The sequence below is a fragment of the Mus musculus genome, chromosome 13, assembly GCF_000001635.26.
Source record: "Mus musculus strain C57BL/6J chromosome 13, GRCm38.p6 C57BL/6J".
NCBI classification, from domain to species: domain Eukaryota; kingdom Metazoa; phylum Chordata; class Mammalia; order Rodentia; family Muridae; genus Mus; species Mus musculus.
The window spans coordinates 50,033,850-50,054,498 of NC_000079.6; the positions used below are offsets into that span (position 1 = coordinate 50,033,850).

Consider the following 20,649-nt stretch of genomic DNA (forward strand, 5'->3'; position numbering starts at 1 on the left):
TCCCAGGGCCTGACTCTACAGGCATTATTCACCTACTGTGTGTTACATTTTGTCAATAATTTTGTTCCTCTATGCTGTGGGCATCGAGCTATTTTCTGTTAAGTAGTCCCATGCTCAGAATTATTGCCATCGATATTTTGCAGATCTTTATTTGGGTTGTCTGACTTCCCCAGGTTTGTGTTATACATCTGCCATCTGCTCAGGGATGGAAAGGAAGCTCAAGGCTTGGCAGTAAAGGTTACCATGGAAGCAGAGCCAGCAGAAAACTACATTAGGGCTGCACAGGGATGAGTGTCAGTGCCTCAGGGATACTGCAATGCAAACAGCAGAGGTGGAAGCAGTGGTGGGTGCCTTAACTCACCAGCACATCCAGGTCTCTGCCCACACAAAGGCTTTCCACATGAAGTGAGTGCTGCTTTGATCTTTTGTGGTGACTAGTTAAAAGAGGTGGTGCCAGTTTTTACTATTATTTTCAAACTCAATGAGAGGAGAAATATACATATACTCTACCGGGAATGTTTACCATATTTTTAAAAAATGACATTCATTTTTAGATGGACAATTTCATCTTTTCATCATAAACTCTTTAAATACAATGGAGCAAAAATGTATTCTGGAGTGGCACGTGTCATTTGTGAACATACAACTTTAGTCACTGAGTGACTGACTCAAGCAAAATTAATCATGCTGGCAGTGACTCGAGTCATGTGTGTCAAGGACATTACAATGCATGTTTCGTTTTTGTTTCGTACTTAGGTTTAAGTATCATCTGTTTGAAAACTCTTTATATAACTTTAGCACTGTTGATAGATGATAAAATGTAGCATTGACCTTAACTTCCTCTTTGAGAAAAGTAATCATATTGCTGTAATCATATTCTCATTTTGAGGGAAGTCATCACGTTTTTTCAGTATAAATTATTGGTTCCTAGACAGAGAAACAGTTTTGCTTTGTTTTTTCAGTTCTGGAGCATGAACACACAGTTTTTAGCATGACAGGCAAAACACTCAACACCTGAGGTATGTATCTAGCTCTAAAAGTTGTAGATAAAGTTCAAAGTATGTGTTTCATGACTGAACTCTAAAGAGGAGTTAGGGTTCCTATTACACATTGCCACACCCTTTCATTATCTCTCCCTTGAGTGTGGAATGGACCAATGATGATTGAAATGAATCTCAACAAACAAGCAACTAAGTTGACAAATGAATAGACTTTAAGAAAGTGGTTAAGCAGTGCTGCTGAGGTCCTCAATGTCCAGACAGCTTTCTTGAGCTCAGTGCAGGATTTACGACTCCCTTTTCTTAGCTGGGCTTCTTCTCTGCCTCATCTGGGGAGCCTGACCCATATATCCTCTACTTAGGAACTGTCACATAGCCTTGGTGAGGTTATAGGTTCAGCTTCTTTTCTCCCAATAAGAACCTGTTCAGCAAAATCCTGGAATTCCTCTACTTGCAAAGGAGACATTCTTTGGTAACAGCTCTAGTCAATAATTCTTATCCATCTAGGAAATCACTAGCCTCTTCCAAACGATTATTTGGTCCTTGATTTACACCAAATAAATATGAGCTGCCTCTGTGAAGCTAATCCTGAAAGTCTGTCATGTATCCAGGGCCATCCAAATCCTGTTCTTTGACTCTGTCCATTCATGTGGCAGCAGCCTCCAGGGAGAATGGAGAACCACAGAATGTAGTATATAAGAGAAATCTATAAGAAAGCTAGTCAAACGTACAATGATAGAAAAAATATTTAAATTCCCATTCCTCAGGTACTGACAGAGAATGGAATAGTTAAGAAAACTGGACTCCAGAAGAAGGGATGTAAACTTTATCAGATTAGGTGTCAATAGAATGTCTTTCCAGGAGATTTACCATCCACCCTTCTTCCTAAGTTGCCAGTGACAAACTAAGGCAGGATCTACTTTTGGAGCCAAGGAGCTTTTAGGCATTATTTACAGAGCATAGGTTAGGGATTACTCACAGAGGTGCAAGTGATCCTCCCTACAAAATTGCACCAGAAATGTTATTACCCAGTGAGGTTGATGTCTTCTCTAAGCCTACACTGATGGAGGCCCCCTTGCCTAGTCTTTCCTGGCTTGTATACTCCAACTCCACTGCCAGGCCACGTGCAATTAGGGCAGAGTTGCACACATGACTGGGTTGTGCTGAGGTCTCTGTTCCTAGTTTGCAGATGGTCCTCTTGTATTTGTAGACATGTCTGATAAAAGGAAACAAAGATAAAGGTGCACACACACACACACACACACACACACACACACTACCCATAGATGACAGAGCACATAAAAGTTCCTCTCTTCTATTAAGGTATCTGTCTAATTGGGAGGTTTCATGCTAGTCATCTAATTATGTCACAAAGCCCATATCACAGGAGGGAATGGAGTTTCAGTGTGAAGTGGGTTGATCAAGGATAGCACATGCCGTTCCTAACAACAGAATCTGTAAGAAAATGAGCTGAGAGGAAAACTCTGAGAAGTGACCAAATAGCCTGTTAGCTGTTCAATATGCAGCAATAAAATGTTTTTTCCATATATAAAAAAGAATCTTAGTTACCTTGTTTGACCGTGGTGTGCTAGGAAAACTGGTTTTATCTTCCCAAACATTGTTTGTTTTGTTTTGTTTTTAAGTTTTCCATACAATATATTTTGTTCATATTCTTTCCCTTCCTTCAACTTTTTCCAAAATTCTCCCTTGCTACCCACCCAACTTCATATTTTTATTTTAAGGAAAACAAAAGAAATAGAGACACAAATATCATACTGATTCAGTGGACATAATTTTAAAACATGACTAGCATTTAGAAAACTATCTAGGGCTGGTAAGATGGCTCAGTTGGTAAGAGCAACCGACTGCTCTTCCAAAGGTCTGAAGTTCAAATCCCAGCAACCACATGGCGGCTTACAACCATCCGTAATGAGATCTGATGCCCTCTTCTGGTGCGTCTGAAGACAGCTACAGTGTACTTACATATAATAAATAAATAATAAATAAATAAATAAATAAATAAATAAAACTTAAAAAAAAAAAGAAAGAAAACTATCTAATATAAGCAGGGAAGCCTTGAAGGTAAACTTTTACAAATCATGAAGTGATATATTTAATAGTTCTAAACTTACAGTAGTAGGATCACCTTCGCAGTTTAAAATAATCACTTTTATAATGGTACTGGTTATTGTAATCAAATTATATTCTAACTTAATGAAAATGAGAATTCGACTCGAGCCCCAGGGTACCTTGCCAGCGGAGTCGCCCGACACCCGCAAGGGCCCACACAGGATTCCCCACGGGATCCCAAGACCTCTGGTGAGTGGAACACAGCGCCTGCCCCAATACAACCTGATACTGCGGTAAATAGGGAAGCAGACTACCCGGGCCTGACCTGGGGCACAAGCCCCTTCCGCTCCACTCGAGCACCGGGGTACCTTGCCAGTGGAGTCGCCCGACACCCGCAAGGGCCCACACAGGATTCCCCACGGGATCCTAAGACCTCTAGTGAGTGGAACACAATTTCTGCCAGGAGGCCGGTTCGAACACCAGATATCTGGGTACCTTCCCTGCAAGAAGAGAGCTTGCCTGCAGAGAATACTCTGCCCACTGAAACTAAGGAGAGAGCTACCCTCCCAGGTCTGCTTATAGAGGCTAACAGAGTCACCTGAAGAACAAGCTCTTAACAGAGACAACTATAACAGCTAGCTTCAGAGATTACCAGATGGCGAAAGGCAAACATAAGAATCCTACTAACAGAAATCAAGACCATTCACCATCATCAGAACGCAACATTCCCACCCCACCTAGTCCTGGGCACCCCAACACAACCGAAAATCTAGACCCAGATTTAAAAACATTTCTCATGATGATGATAGAGGACATCAAGAAGGACTTTCATAAGTAACTTAAAGAATTACAGGAGAGCACTGCTAAAGAGTTACAGGCCCTTAAAGAAAAGCAGGAAAACACAACCAAACAGGTAGAAGTCCTTAAAGAAAAACAGGAAAACACATCCAAACAGGTGATGGAAATGAACAAAACAATACTAGAACTAAAAAGGGAAGTAGACACTATAAAGAAAACCCAAAGCGAGGCAACGCTGGAGATAGAAACCCTAGGAAAGAGATCTGGAACCATAGATGCGAGCATCAGCAACAGAATACAAGAAATGGAAGAGAGAATCTCAGGTGCAGAAGATTCCATAGAGAACATCGACACAACAGTCAAAGAAAATACAAAATGCAAAAGGATCCTAACTCAAAACATCCAGGAAATCCAGGACACAATGAGAAGACCAAAACTACGGATAATAGGAATTGATGAGAATGAAGATTTTCAACTTAAAGGGCCAGCTAATATCTTCAACAAAATAATAGAAGAAAACTTCCCAAACATAAAGAAAGAGATGCCCATGATCATACAAGAAGCCTACAGAACTCCAAATAGACTGGACCAGAAAAGAAATTCCTCCCGACACATAATAATCAGAAAAACAAATGCACTAAATAAAGATAGAATATTGAAAGCAGTAAGAGAGAAATGTCAAGTAACATATAAAGGAAGGCCTATCAGAATTACACCAGACTTTTCACCAGAGACTATGAAAGCCAGAAGAGCCTGGACAGATGTTATACAGACACTAAGAGAACACAAATGCCAGCTCAGGTTACTATACCCAGCCAAACTCTCAATTACCATAGATGGAGAAACCAAAGTATTCCACGACAAAACCAAATTCACACAATATCTTTCCACGTATCCAGCCCTTCAAAGGATAATAACAGAAAAGAAGCAATACAAGGACAGAAATCACGCCCTAGAACAAGCAAGAAAGTAATCCCTCAACAAACCAAAAAGAAGACAGCCACAAGAACAGAATGCCAACTCTAACAACAAAAATAAAAGGAAGCAACAATTACTTTTCCTTAATCTCTCTTAATATCAATGGACTCAATTCCCCAATAAAAAGACATAGACTAACAGACTGGCTACACAAACAGGACTCAACATTCTGCTGCTTACAGGAAACCCATCTCAGGGAAAAAGACAGACAGTACCTCAGAGTGAACGGCTGGAAAACAATTTTCCAAGCAAATGGACTGAAGAAACAAGCTGGAGTGGCCATTCTAATATCCGATAAAATCAACTTCCAACCCAAAGTTATCAAAAAAGACAAGGAGGGACACTTCGTACTCATCAAAGGTAAAGTCCTCCAAGAGGAACTCTCAATTCTGAATATCTACGCTCCAAATGCAAGGGCAGCCACATTCATTAAAGACACTTTAGTAAAGCTCAAAGCACACATTGCACCTCACACAATAATAGTAGGAGACTTCAACACACCACTTTCATCAATGGACAGATCGTGGAAACAGAAACTAAACAGGGACACAGTGAAACTAACAGAAGTTATGAAACAAATGGACCTGACAGATATCTACAGAACATTTTATCCTAAAACAAAAGGATATACCTTCTTCTCAGCACCTCACGGGACCTTGCCAAAATTGACCATATAATTGGTCACAAAACAGGCCTCAACAGATACAAAAATATTGAAATTGTCCTATGTATCCTATCAGACCACCATGGCCTAAGACTGATCTTCAATAACAACATAAATAATGGAAAGCCAACATTCACGTGGAAACTGAACAACACTCTTCTCAATGACAACTTGGTCAAGGAAGGAATAAAGAAAGAAATTAAAGACTTTTTAGAGTTTAATGAAAATGAAGCCACAACGTATCCAAACCTATGGGACACAATGAAAGCATTTCTAAGAGGGAAACTCATAGCTCTGAGTGCCTCCAAGAAGAAACGGGAGAGAGCACATAGTAGCAGCTTGACAACACATCTAAAAGCTCTAGAAAAAAAGGAAGGAAATTCACCCAAGAGGAGTAGATGGCAGGAAATAATCAAACTCAGGGGTGAAATCAACCAAGTGGAAACAAGAAGAACTATTCAAGGAATTAACCAAACGAGGAGTTGGTTCTTTGAGAAAATCAACAAGATAGATAAACCCTTAGCTAGACTCACTAGAGGGCACAGGGACAAAATCCTAATTAACAAAATAAGAAATGCAAAGGGAGACATAACAACAGATCGTGAAGAAATCCAAAACACCATCAGATCCTTCTACAAAAGGATATACTAAACAAAACTGGAAAACCTGGACGAAATGGACAAATTTCTGGACAGATACCAGGTACCAAAGTTGAATCAGGATCAAGTTGACCATCTAAACAGTCCCATATCCCCTAAAGAAATAGAAGCAGTTATTAATAGTCTCCCAGCCAAAAAAAGCCCAGGACCAGACGGATTTAGTGCAGAGTTCTATCAGACCTTCAAAGAAGATCTAATTCCAGTTCTGCACAAACTATTTCACAAAATAGAAGTAGAAGGTACTCTACCAAACTCATTTTATGAAGCCACTATTACTCTGATACCTAAACCACAGAAAGATCCAACAAAGATAGAGAACTTCAGACCAATTTCTCTTATGAATATCGATGCAAAAATCCTCAATAAAATTCTCGCTAACCGAATCCAAGAACACATTAAAGCAATCATCCATCCTGACCAAGTAGGTTTTATTCCAGGGATGCAGGGATGGTTTAATATACGAAAATCCATCAATGTAATCCATTATATAAACAAACTCAAATACAAAAACCACATGATCATCTCATTAGATGCAGAAAAAGCATTTGACAAGATCCAACACCCATTCATGATAAAAGTTTTGGAAAGATCAGGAATTCAAGGCCCATACCTAAACATGATAAAAGCAATCTACAGCAAACCAGTAGTCAACATTAAAGTAAATGGAGAGAAGCTGGAAGCAATCCTACTAAAATCAGGGACTAGAGAAGGCTGCCCACTTTCTCCCTACCTTTTCAACATAGTACTTGAAGTATTAGCCAGAGCAATTCGACAACAAAAGTAGATCAAGGGGATACAAATTGGAAAAGAGAAAGTCCAAATATCACTTTTTGTAGATCATATGATAGTATATATAAGTGACCCTAAAAATTCCACCAGAGAACTCCTAAACCTGATAAACAGCTTCGGTGAAGTAGCTGGATATAAAATTAACTCAAACAAGTCAATGGCCTTTCTCTACACAAATGATAAACAGGCTGAGAAACAAATTAGGGAAACAACACCCTTCTCAATAGTCACAAATAATATAAAATATCTCGGCGTGACTCTAACTAAGGAAATGAAAGATCTGTATGATAAAAACTTCAAGTCTCTGAAGAAAGAAATTAAAGAAGATCTCAGAAGATGGAAAGATCTCCCATGCTCATGGATTGGCAGGATCAACATTGTAAAAATGGCTATCTTGCCAAAAGCAATCTACAGATTCAATGCAATCCCCATCAAAATTCCAACTCAATTCTTCAACGAATTAGAAGGAGCAATTTGCAAATTCATCTGGAATAACAAAAAAACCTAGGATAGCAAAAACTCTTCTCAAAGATAAAAGAACCTCTGGTGTAATCACCATGCCTGACCTAAAGCTTTACTACAGAGCAATTGTGATAAAAACTGCATGGTACTGGTATAGAGACAGACAAGTAGACCAATGGAATAGAATTGAAGACCCAGAAATGAACCCGCACACCTATGGTCACTTGATCTTTGACAAGGGAGCTAAAACCATCCAGTGGAAGAAAGACAGCATTTTCAACAATTGGTGCTGGGACAACTGGTTGTTATCATGTAGAAGAATGCGAATTGATCCATACTTATCTCCTTGTACTAAGGTCAAATCTAAGTGGATCAAGGAACTTCAAATAAAACCAGAGACACTGAAACTTATAGAGGAGAAAGTGGGGAAAAGCCTTGAAGATATGGGCACAGGGGAAAAATTCCTGAACAGAACAGCAATGGCTTGTGCTGTAAGATCGAGAATTGACAAATGGGACCTCATGAAACTCCAAAGTTTCTGCAAGGCAAAAGACACCGTCAATAAGACAAAAAGACCACCAACAGATTGGGAAAGGATCTTTACCTATCTTAAATCAGATAGGCGACTAATATCCAATATATATAAAGAACTCAAGAGGGTGGACTCCAGAAAATCAAATAGCACCCTTAAAAGATGGGGCTCAGAGCTGAACAAAAAATTCTCACCTGAGGAATACCGAAAGGCTGAGAAACACCTGAAGAAATGTTCAACATCCTTAATAATCAGAGAAATGCAAATCAAAACAACCCTGAGATTCCATCTCACACCAGTCAGAATGGCTAAGATCAAAAATTCAGGTGACAGCAGATGCTGGTGTGGATATGGAGAAAGAGGAACACTCCTCCATTGTTGGTGGGATTGCAGGCTTGTACAACCACTCTGGAAATCCGTCTGGCGGTTCCTCAGAAAATTGGACATAGTACTACCGGAGGATCCAGCAATACCTCTCCTGGGCATATATCCAGAAGATGCTCCAACTGGTAAGAAGGACACATGCTCCACTATGTTCATAGCAGCCTTATTTATAATAGCCAGAAGCTGGAAATAACCCAGATGCCCCTCAACAGAGGAATGGATACAGAAAATGTGGTACATTTACACAATGGAGTACTACTCAGCTATTAGAAAGAATGAATTTATGAAATTCCTAGCCAAATGGATGGACCTGGAGGGCATCATCCTGAGTGAGGTAACACATTCACAAAGGAACTCACACAATATGTACTCACTGATAAGTGGATATTAGCCCAAAACCTAGGATACCCAAGATATAAGATACAATTTCCTAAACACATGAAACTCAAGAAAAATGAAGACTGAAGTGTGGACACTATGCCCCTCCTTATAAGTGGGAACAAAACACCCTTGGAAGGAGTTACAGAGACAAATTTTGGAGCCAAGATGAAAGGATGGACACGCAAACTTTATATGCCCCAGTACAGTGGAACGCCAGGGCCAAAAAGGGGTGTGGGTGGGTAGGGGAGTGGGGGTGGGTGGGTATGGGGACTTTTGGTATAGCATTGGAAATGTAAATCAGCTAAATACCTAATTAAAATGGAAAAAAAGAAAATGAGAATTCAATATCGTATTTTATGATTCAACATAATCACAATGAAATTTAAAATCTTTTCCTCCTTGGAATTTGAGAGCTATACAAAAATCGAGGGGAAAAATGAAACTCCTTTGAGGAATGAACTAGTTAATGTCCTCCCATACAATACCAGGACCTATGGACTGGAGAGGTGGCTTAGTAGTTAACAGCACTGGCTGCTTAGGAGAGGAGCAGGAATGAATTCCCAGCACTCACTGGTGGCTCACAGCCATGGGTAACAACTTTCAGGGGGAAAGTGCTTGGTATAGAATAATTTCCTGCCAAGATATACAGCTAATAAAGGACTCACACCCAGAATGTGTTCCTAGGAATCAATGAAGAGAAAGGTTGTTAAGAGTCGGAGAATGGCACACCTGTATGCATTAAAATGGAAATATGACCAGGCACCAAACATCATAAAAGTCCCTAACCCCATCGGCTAACACTAAAGTGACTAAAGCAAGTGAAATTGGGAAAAGAAGATTCAAAGGGTCACAAAATAAACCCACCCACATGCCAGAGGGAACCTGTGTACACCTGAGCTGGAGCCCTAGAAGCACACAAGCTAATAATAGCACCATGCAGAGAGGAAGCAGGCTCCAGGGAAGTCACAGCAATTAAACGGGGAAATGTGGACAACTGTCAACTTTTTAATGAACAGAGAAATCTAGGTACATTGAAATAATGTGAAAGTATTTAATATAAATGATTCATATGTGGCTCTACTGAGCAAGGATGCATCATGCTATGCTACAATATAAAATGGAAGCTGTTGGACAGAGAGGAGACAGTTTGAGTGAGCCAGGCTGCTGAGTTGAGCAGAACAAGCTCAGTGTATCAAGAGTCTACTTAATGTGAGGAGGAGATTCCTAAACCAAGGTGGCATCCCTTGCAGTAGGCAGGAGTGATGATAGAGAGGCACATGGGTGTTGAGGGGCTGACAGCATCCTTCATTTTACCTTGTTTGCGCACTTGTTTATAGTACTGAATTGACATTACATATATATTTTGCTATATTTTCTTTTATTTATTCATTTTTGAAAAATTTTTATTGGATAATTTCTTTATGTATATTTCAAATGTTTCCCCCTTTCCAGATCTCCCCTTCAGACATTCCCTATCCCATTCCCCTTTCCATGCCTCTATGAGGGTGGTCCCCTGCCCACCTACCCACTCCTGTCTTTCCCTCCCTGGTATTTCCCTACACTGGGGTATCAAACACACTCAGGCCCAAGGGTTTCTCTTTACACTGATGTCCAACAAGGCTATCCTCTGCCACATATGTGGTTAGAGGCATGGTTTACTCCATGTGTATTCTTTGGTTGGTGGTACAGACAGCTGGAATTCCAGGATGTATTTCATTAGTTGACACTGTTGCTCCCTCCATGGGGCTGCAACCCCCCTCAACTCCTTCAATCCCTTCTCCATCTCCGCCATCCAGCACCCAGTGTTCGGTCCAAGGGTTGGCTGTGAGCATCTCCCTTTGTATTTGTCAGGTTCTGACACAGCCTCTCAGGAGACAGCTATATCAGGGTCCTGTGAGCAAGCACTTCCTGGCATCCACAATAGTGTATTGGTTTGGTGGCTGTATATGGGATGGATCTCCAGGTAAGGCAGTCTCTGGATGGTCATCTATTCAGGCTCTGCTCAACACTTTGAATCCATATTTCTTAATGTGAATATTTTGTTCACCCTTCTAAGAAGCACTGAAGCATCCACATTATGCCCGCCCATCTTCTTGGGCTATATTTTTCTTTTATCCTACATTAAAAACAAATATATGAAGAAAATGCAAAGAGGAAGTGGATATGAGATCTGGTGAAGCAGTGGGGGGTGGAAAATGGATTGTTTCATTTGGGGCTTGCAGGAGGGATGTGGAATTGAAAGATAATTATAGGAGGAAGGAGGAGAGATTGAACTTTGTCAGACAATGGATGCAGATAAGGTCTGTCCTCACATCAGAGCTCAGAAAGAATACAAAGCAAGAATGTAGGTTTCCAGCTGGGCATGGTGGCACACACCTTTAATCCCAGCACTCAGGAGGCAGAGGCAGGTGGCTTTCTGAGTTCGAGGCCAGCCTGGTCTACAGAGTGAGTTACAGGACAGTCAGGACTACACAGAGAAAACCTGTCTCAAAAAACCAAAAAAGAAAGAAAGAAAGAAAAAGAATGTAGGTTTTCAAATATCCTCAAAAAAACCTTCCACCAGAACATAATCTGTAAGCTGACAGACATTGTCTACACCAGAGTGGCACTGGTGCAGCATCCTATGAGCTGCATATCCACATGTCAGCAAGGTGATGGCCTGGTCTGGATGGATCCAGGTCTCTACGGAGGGCACTGAGTGGACTCAATGGGATGTTTCTGGTTTCTCTGCAGGCTTTGCTGTGTTACTGGGTAGGCCTGTGTGACATGGCCCTCAGCAACCACACAAGGTCAAACACTGCATGATCAACTCTGGACCCTGTTCTCATCAGAGAGGAAGGCAGACTATGGACAGTCACTGCCCTATCACCCAGGCTTAGGTAAGTGTTGATCGGGGCTTAGGTTGCATCAAGTTCAGTAGGGTCTCCTGGGATAGGTATTCTCTGTGCCTGTCCTATTCATGCAGGTAGAGATTCTCCTATCTTGGAACTGGGGATGAAAATTCGTGATTGTTGTCTCTGCACACCATTCTGTACAGTGACAAATACATCACGGTGGGACAGCGAAGGGAAAACATTGGGCCACTCCTGAATAGGATCTTTACATGATTGGCTCATCCTGAAAAAATTATAGCCTTTTGTTTTCTCTGTAATGACAGCAAGATTGATACTATGTGCATAGCGATGGGACTGTGTGAGGATGACACCTCTAAGTGACCATGCCTTCCCATGGTCCCTGTCTCTCCATAAACTGCAGTGAGGCAGAAGCAATGCCATCCTTCCCCTGCTCCATCTCTGTAGGACAGAAACCACTGTGCTGAATGATAGGAGCAGGAACCAGGAAGCAGCTCCTGCCTGGGAAGGAGCCATGAGCAGGCGAGGAAGAATTCCAGAAAGAAAAAGTTTCCTTGCAGGGACAAAACCAAGTTTATTACCAGGAGGGATGGGGAAAACAATGGCTGGGCAGATGGGACATCTTCTGGAAGATCCTGGTGTGGGAAGGCATGGATGGCTTGAGCCCCCTGCTCCTTGACTTACTCTGGTGTGGTCTACCTGGGGTCAGAGGCTCGCTGGGCAGCAACTGAAGGCCAAGAGCTGTCAGTTGCCCTGTGCTTGACTGGATGTTTCTCTTTGGGACTCAGAAACCAGCCACAGCCCATTCCTTTTCTTGTATTTTGATGTGGGTCAAAGGCTTTATGGTCAACACCTAGATGCTGTTCATCTCTAATTTCTCTGTATCTGAATGAATGCTTTTGCACCTCGGGACTTCTGTGTGGACAGTGACCCATTACAGTCTTTGTTCTACATAGGTCAAAGGCTCTCTGGTCTGCAAGACCTGGCTCCTGTTTCTCTCCAATTCTGCTGTACCTAAATGGAAGGTCAAACTCCCTGGGAATGTGGAACTGGTCAAAGCCCATCCCCCTATTTAGTTGGTTTTGATGTTGATCATAGACTCTCAGGTCTTCAGTCCCTGACTGCAGTTTGTCTCCAATTCCTCTGTATGTGAAGGGACAGTTATGCATCTCAGGGATTGCGGCATGGCCACAGCTCCTTCTGCTTGGTACTCTGCTATGATCTGTGTCATACAGACCCTCAGAAGGATAGGATGAGCCACCTAGCTGGGATGTCATTGATTCCACTGTACACATTTGTACCTTTGGTTGGTACCTTTAAGTGTTTTCCAGAATATGGACAAGAATACTCATGAGGGATTGTATTTCAGCTACCATATTGTAGATGACCTTATATATTGTTACAACCTCTTACATTTGGACAGTAGATGCTGGGGGGTGATCATTCTGTAAAGAATCCCCTGACCTTTTGTATTTTCTGCTGAAGTTTTCATATTGTAATGGATTCCTTCTGATGTTCTTCCAAGAGCATTTAGAAATAATCTCTCCTTTTCCTGGTATCCAGGTTGTATCATTGAGCTGGACGGAGCTTGGGATGGAAGGCTCACTCCCCCAAGGCTTTCATCCTGATGTATGCCTGTAGATCTTATAATACTCTGCCTCTCTTCATAGTGATGAAGCCACTTGGGATCCATCAGTTTGATTTTATCCTCCAGTACACTGATCTCTTTAGTTTCCACCCTTTCATGTGTCTTCATGAGGATATCACCCAAGCCCTGGAAAGCTTGGGTGTTTTGGCATGTATTCTTGGAGCCGGTCTGTGAGTGCTGTTTAGGCAAACTGACCTTTGCAGGATGTACTGTATTGGGTCCATCTGGATCATGTTTCACAAGCCAGGCTTCTGGCTGCTCCTTTGATATTAAGTCAAGCTTACTGTATGCTTGTGGTTTTAGACCTGAGTCCTGTGAGTGCTGTGTGGTAGGTGTTTGGAGATGGCCTGGTTTTTTGTTGGCCTTTAAAGATCCAAAGTTCCTGGGATCCATACTGATGGCTTGGTCATTGTGAATGTCACTTGATCCCAGACTCACTCTCAATGTAGGAGGCAGCTCTTCTTTTTCCTCCACTATATTGTTTTGTTTGGCTGTTGAAGGTGGGATACTTTCTACAGGGTCAATCACTACCACCCACTGGCAGGGTTGTCCTGAGTCCACATGTGTAAACCACTTCCATGGTGTAAACATGGGCATTTTGGGGCTGATATTTGGTTGCAGCTTGCCTTTTCCTGTGCATTGGATAGTTCTACTCTGTGGGGGTTTTGCCTGGAAGCAAAAAGCAGGTTGCTGAATACTCAGGTATCCCTGCAATGGATCTGGTTGTGTTTTTGAGGGCCCATCGCTGGCAGCAGGTGCAGGTGTTCTTTGGGTCTCCTGAACTTCTGCAGGTGAGAATGTAAACTCAGCACTTTCAAGCATGTCATTTGAAATACTTTCCACCCTTGTCCCTCCTGGATCCTGGTGATGTAAACTTTCCAGGACCCTGGCAGCCTTGGAATAGTATTCAGCCTTGGAACCACAGATGGGTGATGCGGCAAACCCAACCTGGGGAACTTTTGAGGCTGGAACCCCAGGTGGGATCAGATCCCTTGCCTCAAGGTTCTCCCGATATGGTCTCCTTCTGTGTTTCTCTAGAAGCTTTGTGATGTTTTATTCCAGCTTCCTTTCAGTGTTGAGTCAAGGAAGGAATGATGCTCCTAAGGGTTCATGTAGGACAGAGTGTCTGTCCTCAGTGCAGGGTTCCTGGATTTTAGCCCCTGCCCAGGGCTGTTGCTTGAATGCAAGGCACCTCTTTGTCTCCTAGACCAATGCCCTTCTTAATGGTGTTATGTATATCACAAGTTGCTATGTCCTTCTTTACCGGTACCCCCAAGGGAACAGACTCCATCATTTTTCTACATTTGTAGGGTTTGGAGTTGAGGATGGAGGGCTTGGCAGCCTGGGAGAGTTGAGACCTGCTTTTACAATAATGATCACTCTTTGCTGGGGAATGTTCCTGAAACTGGGTCAGTTTCCTGGATGGGTGGAGTGTGACAGGAGTTCCTTGTGGTTCTCCCATATCAGGTGCCTTGTCTTCATTCTGTGGCTCCCCATTGTTATGGATGATCTGACAATTCTCAGGAAGGATGGAAGCTGACCTGATTCCTGTAGTATGCTGGGTGCCCTTCAACAAGTTCTTAGTGGTCTTACAAATAGCTTCTTGATGTTTTTTGATATCAGAAACTTTAGTGTTTTTCCAGTATAGTCCATGTGGCAAGGACTGGTTTTCAGTTGTTAGTGGTGTCTGTGTACCTCTCTCAGTGGTAGGACATGCTATTCTACAGGTCTTTCTCCTGAAAAAAGGGGGCATTTGGTTTGATGTAGAGCTTGGGACCATTTCCATTTCTTGGAACCATGCCAAACCTTCCAAGCTTGGTGTCACAAGTTTCAGAGTCAATGGCAGGTCCTGGGAAAGCTGTGGTTGTCCTTGCCCCAGGGCTAGAGATTGGGCAGGGCCACAGGCATTACAAAACCTCATGGTTTTCCATTCTTACAAGGTAGAGCTTCTGAGGATATGGGCAGTAGCCAGAACTGACTCAGGGAACAGAGAGGAAATGCCCCAGAATATGGGACTAAACTCCTTCCATATAAGATGCTCCAAGACCTTGAGGTAAGACAACTGCTGAAAGAGAGGAAGGTGATCCATTTTGTGAAGAGGGTTCCACAGGGGTTGTGGTGGGGAGTCCTGGAGCAGTTGCTTAGTGGAACTGCAACAGACAGCAGGCAAAACATCAGCCCCAAGCAGAGGATCAAGAGAGATATCAGTCTATGTAAATATGGCACCTGTAGCCATACAGTGACTCATTGCCTCCATATCACATGTTCCTCATTCTCACATCCAACAGGGCTATCTTCCCATTGCACCCTGCACAGCATCTCCAGACCCTGTGCTCACAATCTAGCTTGAAATTTCCCATGAGACAAAGATTTCTTACATTCTTATAGGTTGTGATGGAGTCTTGGTCTCTTCCACATTTTTTCCTCTATCTCTACAACTTGGAGATAGTTAAGTAAGAACAGGACAAGTAATGAGAACACAGAGGAGTGAGTCATCTCTCTTATGATCACCTCTGCAAGGACTCTAATGCTAAACTATCATAGTGCAACGAACACTGAAATTGAGAAGGGAATGGAGGGATCTCATTTCTCCATTACACTTTCCTGCTCCTCCCTCAACTTGTGTAATTCCACTTACAACATATAATGCCCCCAGGATCAGTTATCTGAAAGAGAAATACAGATGGGAGTATTGAAGCTACCTGCTGTCAGGTGGACCATGGAGTTCCCTATACAGGGGCACAGCATCAGTCCAGTGCCTTGAACAACACTCACATGTGTAGCTCCCATCCTAGCCCAACAACAGCTTCTTTCTGTCATAAAACTTGGGTGTTCCCTGATTCTACTTTCCTTCCCAGAAGTCCCTCTTACTTCCTGCATGTCAAGTCATTGGACACTTGGCTCTCTCATCATGAACCTGTTCACTAAATTGTAGGCCAGATGGAATCTCTCTCCACAGGAAAGCAGAAGCCTACCTTTTCCAGTAGCAGTTTTCTTCCTGTTCTTGTTCTGCCCCCTCCTCACATCCTGCCATTTTGAAACAACACAAATGAGCTGGGGTCTGTTCTTCCTCTCTCTGGTATACAAGCTGCCTGCTCTCTTTGGTCTTGAATACATGAAATCTGCATTTCACAGTGAGCTCTCTCTCTCTCTCTCTCTCTTTCTCTCTCTCTCTCTCTCTCTCTCTCTCTCTCTCAGACATGTTAGCCTCATCCACACTGTACTCACTTCCTTATTGCCTTGTTGGAAAAGATGCAAAAGGGGCTATATATGCTACACATACCAGGGATGTCCTCAGTCTGTGATCCTCAGAGAGGATCCTACCCAAGGCTGAGCTATGCAGCTGCCTTTGGGCTGTCAGGTGATACCTGCTCCCTAAGAGCCGAGGAGACTCAAGCCCTGATCTGAGGCCCTTGGTCGCATCACCCTCTTCTTGTCAGCTCAGCAGATAAATCAAGAGCCTCAGCAAGGACAGATGATTTCCTCTGAGCTTCTCCTGTGTCACCACCAACTCAGAAATGCAGCCTGTCCATGAGCCTCAGTCCTCCTTAGTGGCCTCTGTGTCACCCTGTACAGTGCTCTGAGAGTGTCAGGCAGACACCTCAGCGCCATTTTAGCCTCTGCCCTACCTGCCAGCCCCTGCAGACTGTGGTGCTGCTCTTTCTGGTGACTTCCCCTTACCTGTCTGACTACCTGACCAGGAAATATGAGAGCAGCAGTCAAGAGCAACACAGTTGCTGCTCCAGTGTGTGTGAACTAATGCTCTCCTCACTTTTGGGGTGTGACTTTCACCTCTAGGTAGTGGTGACACTAAGCAGTCCTTCAGGAAGGGGAGTAGTAGGAAAAAGAACCCAGCTCCACACATAAAGGCAGTGGTCATGTCCATTGCTATGAACACAGAGCTGGGGCTCATCCACGAGTCTCTAATGCTATTTATCAGAGCAAGAAAATTCTCCATCTTCTGAATTCCCACGCAGCTGTCAGAACACTAACACAATGGTGCTGCACCAAGAGAGTACAGCATGTGACTTGTCAGGAGGGCTCAGGCCACACCACAGTGTGTCTGACTTTTCATTACATGGCCAGGATTATGAGTTATGATTAAAAGTTTACTTTAGGATTTTCCTACAAATACTCATGCATAATTTGTCTCACGAAAAGACATGAAATGAATCATCTTTCAGAAAGCACCCCCAGGAATGCAGCACACACAGACCAAACCCCAAAGTGACAGACAGAATGACAGCAGCTGCAGCCTGTGGCTCAGCCTTGTTGGAACCTTGGCAAGCAGTAATGCTTGCTCCATGACCCCGCACCATACCCAGTGGACATGGCTGTGCCGTGTTTCCTTTTGAAAACTGTTTTCAGTTCATTAGTCCATTTATTGACCACTTGTCCTTAGAGTTGAATATCTGCAGCTCTTTGTACATTCTAGATGTTAACACCCCACAGTGATGAGCTTATCCCAGGCTCTAGGAGGTCTGATCCCCCTAATGATAGCATCTTGTTTTGTGCAGAAGCATTTTAATTTTGTGTCATCTCATTTTCCAGCACGTGGGGCCCTCTCCTGTGCTGTGGGTGCTCCAGTCAGTTCTGCCTATGCCTGTGTATGCAGTGTTTTCCTTCTTCCCCCTCCAACAGCTTCAGCATTCAGGGTTGAAATTCAGGTCTTCTGTCTATTTTGAACTGATACTTTACAGGGCTCAAGAAGCAGATCTGTCTCAATTCTTTAGTTTTGAGGCATCAGTTGATTGTGCCACCCAGCCCCAGGCATGGCTACATTTGTCTGGGCCCTGGCCCTGGCAAACAAACCTTGTTCCAACACCTCCTACACATGTGACCCCACCCTGGCACAAATACACAGCCTTGGGTGCTCAGACAGGCCCCATTGAACAGGCCCCACCCTCTTCCTACAAGGCCCAGGCACAAAGACCAGCCCCATTGGTTCAAGTCAGGTCTTCCCACTGGGCCCCTGGAGTGTGGCATGTATCTGAGGGCCCTACTAGTCAGGAGGAAAAAGCAGGTGGATTTCTGAGCCTAGCAGCTCAAGATCAGCTTGGGCAGTGTGTCTTTAGACAAACCTCAGATTTAGCTGTGTGTGTGTGTGTGTGTGTGTGTGTGTGTGTGTGTGTGTGTAGCTCAGAGGCAGAGTAACAATGCCTTGCATGTCATCTCCAGCCCACACAAAAGAAAAAGGTGACAATGCAGCCCTCTGTCTATTCTTTAAACCCAGCACTCAGGAGGCAGAGGCAGGTGGCTTTCTGAATTCAAGGCCAGCCTGGTCTACAGAGTGAGTTACAGGACAGTCAGAACTACACAGAGAAACCCTGTCTCAAAAAACCTAAAAAAAAAAAAAAAAAAAAAAAAAAAAAAAAAAAAAACCTAAAAAAAAAGAAAGAAAGAAAGAAAGAAAGGAAGAAAGAAAGAAAGAAAAAAAATGTAGGTTTCCAAATATTGTCAAAGAAAGCTTCCACCAGAACACAATCTATAAGCTGACATTGTCTATACCAGAGTGGCACTGGTGCGGCATCCTATGAGCTGCATGTCCACATGTCAGCAAGGTGATGGCCTGGGCAGGATGGATCCAGGTCTTCAGGGAGAGCATTGAGTGGACTCAATGGGATGTTTCTGGTTTCTCTGCAGGCTTTGCTGTGTTACTGGGCAGGCCTGTGTGACATGGGCCTCAGCAACCACACAAGGTCAAACACTGCAGGATCAACTCTGGACCCTGCTGTCATCAGAGAGGAAGGCAGACTATGGGCAGTCACTGCCCTATCACCCAGGCTTAGGTAAGTGTTGATCGGGGCTCAGGTTGCATCAAGTTCAGTAGGGTCTCCTGGGATAGGTATTCTCTGTGCCTGTCCTACTCATGCAGGTAGAGATTCTCCTATCTTGGAACTGGGGATGAAAATTCGTGATTGTCATCTTTGCACATCATTCTGTACAGTGACAAATACATCAAGGTGGGACAGCAAAGGGAAAACATTGGGCCACACCTGAATGGGATCTTTACATGACTGGCTCATCCTGAAAAACTATAGCCCTTTGTTGTCTCTGTAATGACAGCAAGATTGATACTATGTGCATAGCGATGGGACTGTGTGAGGATGCCACCTCTAAGTGCCCGTGCCTTCCCATGTGTACCTGTCTCTCCATAAACTGCAGTGAGGCAGAAGCAATGCTGAACTTACCCTGCTCCATCACTGTAGGACAGAAACCACTATGCTGAAAGATAGGAGCAGGAACCAGGAAGCAGCTCCTGCCTGGGGAGGAGCCATGAGAAGGCGAGGAAGAATTCCAGAAAGAAAAAGAATTTCCTTGCAGGGACAAAACCAAGTTTATTACAAGGAGGCATGGGGAAAACAGTGGCTGGGCAGATGGGACATCTTCTGGAAGATCCTGGTGTGGGAAAGCATGGATGGCCTGGGCCCCCTGCTCCTTGACTTACTCTGGTAAGGTCTACCTGGGGTCAGAGGCTCGCTGGGCAGCAACTGAAGGCCAAGAGCTGTCAGTTGCCCTGTGCTTGACTGGATGGTTCTCTTTGGGACTCAGAAACCAGCCACAGCCCATTCCTTTTCTTGTACTTTGATGTGGGTCAAAGGCTTTATGGTCAACACCTGGCTGCTGTTCATCACTAATTTCTCTGTATCTGAATGAATGCTTTTGCACTCGGGGCTTCTGTGTGGACAGTGACCCATTACAATCTTTGTTCTACATGGGTCAAAGGCTCTCTGGTCTGCAAGACCTGGCTCCTGTTTCTCTCCAATTCTGCTGTACCTACATGGAAGGTCAAACTCCCTGGGAATGTGGAACTGGTCAAAGCCCATTCCCCTCTTTACTTGGTTCCGATGTTGATCATAGGCTCTCAGGTCTTCAATCCCTGACTGTAGTTCATCTTAAATTCCTCTGTATGTGAAGGGACAGTTATGCATCTCAGGGATTGCGGCATGGCCACAGCTCTTTCTGCCTGGTACTCTGCTATGATCTGTGTCTTACAGACCCTCAGAAGGATAGGATGAGCCACCTAGCTGGGATGTCAGTGATTCCACTGTACACATTTGTACCTTTGGTTGGTACCTTTCAGTATTTTCCAGGATTAGGACAAGAATACTCACCAGGGATTGTATTTCAGCTACCATATTTTAGATGACCTTGTATCTTATTACCGCCTCCTGCATTTGGACAGTAGATGCTGGGGGGTGATCATTCTGTAAAGAATCCCCTGAACTGTTGTATTTTCTGCTGATTTTTTCATATTGTAATGGATTCTTTCTGATGTTCTTCCAAGAGCATTTAGAAGTAATCTCTCCTTTTCCTGGTATCCAGGTTGTATCATTGAGCTGGGTGGAGCTTGAGATGGAGGCCTCACTCCCCCAAGACTTTCTCCCTGACGTATGCCTGTAGATCTTATAATACTCTGCCTCTCTTCATGGT

The 20,649-nt window shown here is 43.5% G+C and overlaps 1 long non-coding RNA gene across 1 annotated transcript in view; it reads left to right on the forward strand.

Annotated features, from left to right (window-relative positions):
• Gm30520 overlaps nucleotides 1–18,999 on the forward strand; it is a 44,587-nt gene extending 25,588 nt beyond the window's left edge. The window contains exons 3-4 of the long non-coding RNA XR_382341.1: nucleotides 11,449–11,594; nucleotides 18,859–18,999. This is a non-coding gene — a long non-coding RNA (predicted gene, 30520). The remainder of the gene's footprint in view (nucleotides 1–11,448; nucleotides 11,595–18,858) is intronic.
• Nucleotides 19,000–20,649: the final 1,650 nt, after the last annotated feature.